This window comes from Camponotus vicinus, unplaced genomic scaffold (assembly GCF_025532165.1).
Source record: "Camponotus vicinus isolate PSW18456_S1 unplaced genomic scaffold, iyCamVici1.0 SCAF_12, whole genome shotgun sequence".
In the NCBI taxonomy this organism is placed as follows: Eukaryota; Metazoa; Arthropoda; class Insecta; order Hymenoptera; family Formicidae; genus Camponotus; species Camponotus vicinus.
Window position 1 is genome coordinate 5187924 of NW_028141948.1, and position 2572 is coordinate 5190495.

General features: G+C 34.8%; 1 non-coding gene across 1 annotated transcript; it reads right to left on the reverse strand.

The window, feature by feature from the left end:
- Nucleotides 1-2270: 2270 nt before the first annotated feature.
- Trnaa-ggc (transfer RNA alanine (anticodon GGC)) lies at nucleotides 2271-2344 on the reverse strand. The gene has a single exon. It is a non-coding gene; the product is annotated as a tRNA-Ala (tRNA).
- Nucleotides 2345-2572: the final 228 nt, after the last annotated feature.

Sequence of the window (2572 nt, forward strand, 5' to 3'; positions counted from 1 at the left end):
CGAAACTTGTATAAAGTTCCCGATTGTAAATCTTCCACATGATATATTACTTCTTTGTTATAATTCATTTTAATATAATTCGTTGTGTGCCACTTTTCTGCTGCAATATCTCTGTACTCTAGTGTAGAAAAGATCGTCAGATTAATGTTTGAGATCCATGAAATGTCCATGCTATTAATGTCGACCCTGCTCAAAGTAATATTAATTGGTTCTGAATATATATCGATCTTGCTTAAACTCTCGTTGTAGAAATCGCTGAAATTAATTGGATACACACGCACGTATATCAAGTAATCTTGTACTGGTAGCGACAAGTTAATCTTTGTGAAAAATCTGCCGTCTGCCACACGTTTCGGCACATTGATAAATTGTTTGCTCTTTTGTTGCGTGCCGTTCACTAATGTAACTGACTTCCAATGCACTTCGCAAGTGACGGCCACGCAGTTCACTTTCTTGGGTGGCATCCAATAAACTACTGCTATAGTAGGCGTCAAAGCTAGAACACTAATGTTTTCAGGTGCATTAAGCTTGCCCGATTTAGTTTTTATCGGTATCACATTCGAATGCAATGGATTTATTGATAATTGATCAAAGTAAAAATTGCTTAAAGTAAACTTCAACTTGTACTATGTAAATGGTGTTAAGTTCTGAATTTCGTAATATCGCTCGTACGTCTGCACATTGAATTTCTCAGACTTGTTGACATTGTTGTCTAAGCAGGACAAAAAAAAAGGCTTACGGTAATAGTATATACAGGGTGATTCAAAATAACCTAATTGTCCTTAAAATGACACATTCTTGAGTCAATTCTAAGACGATTTTTCCTTTGGCAAAATTTCGTCCGACGCTTAGTTTTTGAATTATTAAAAGAAGTAATTAACTTATGACGGGTCGGATACAAGAGGCAGGCAAGGGTGGCGCGATTCACCGTCAGACGCGGGTGCTTATGCGCGGCGCCTGCTGCGATCACCTGATCGCTACAGACATACACATGCGAATACATACATTCCCATTCTCTCTCTCTCTCTGCCTCTCTCTCTCCCTCCCTCACTCTCTCTCTCTCTCTCTCTCATTTGCTTACTCACTTTAAGTCATTATTATTCTTACTTAAATTATTATTTACTTTTTATTATTATACATTTTCGCTTTAATTATTATTATTATTTTAAATTGTACTGGTTTTTTTTTTTTTTTACGAGAGAGGGGAAAATGCATTTTATGCATACTCACCGGACGGTCCGGTGAGTTATGTGGGACTCGAGTACCAAGTCGAATTACCAACTCGGTACTCCCTACCCACTAAAAACCCCTCTCTTTCGCGAATTTTCTCTAATACTGTTTATTTGACATCCCGAAATCTGTTTTCACACAACACTAAAGAATAGTTATTATTACCTTGTTCGATGTATTGCTGTAATTCCTTGAGAAATGAATTTTCCGATAGATCGTACTTTCACTCAAATTGAACGTAGATATCAAGTTCTAAAGGACAGAGATCCACACTAAATAATTAATCGAAAGTTCTTTTTTCTTTTATAAACTGTATTCTTTTATAAACTTCAACATAATCACATTCATTCACTCACTCGATAAGACGAGAAATTTACCAATGACTCTATCACTAATCACTATCAATCACTGTCGAATAATCACTGTTGGCAATTAGAAACCACTCGATTAAAGAAAGACACGCGCACATACGTTATTACACGACGTGACGACGCGACAACGCGACGATATTTACTCGGCGACAGCAAGCAGTTTTTGGTTATGGTAGGTTACGGTAGGTTAAGGTACTAACAGCGCTGTCGAACGTGAACATGTGTTTGATTGAAGACGCGACAATTTAGCGTATAATATTATTATCATATGATATTTATACATCGCATATTTGTTTTAAAATTAATTAGAATAAATAAATGTTTAATACTTTCACTATTAATGTTAAATATTATTTATTATTAATACTAAATATTATTATTAAATATTCTTAAATATTATTATTAATATTAAATATTTATTTATTATTACTAAATAGTATTATTAATACATAAACTTAAATTTAAAGGCAATAAGAGCTAAACGCGGATGGTAGTGCGTAAGTTCAACGAGAAATAAGTTTTCGTTGAAACTTATTTGTGTGCACAGGGCACAAATTTTCTTGGTACGATACCAAGCAAATTTAAATAATTCTCAATTCGAGAATTTATTTAATTATTATCCCTCTTTCCCCCCTGTAATGTTGTAGGCGAGAAAAAAATCGGGCCGAAAGTCGCTGAATCGGGAATCGAACCCGAGTCTTTCGCTTGCCGGGCGACTGCTCTTACCACTGAGCTATTCAGACCCTTCAACTCGATACTTCTCGGTCGCCCACAATTATATATTAAATTGAAGAATAACGCCATCTTCCGCCGGCGTGAAATTTAAATAACTATAAGAAATTAGGCTCTGTGTATTAAAACATTTAAATTTAAGTAAATTTAAGTTTATGTTTTAATACACAGAGCCTAATTTCTTATAGTTATTTAAATTTCACGCCGGCGGAAGATGGCGTTTTTCTTCAATTTAATAT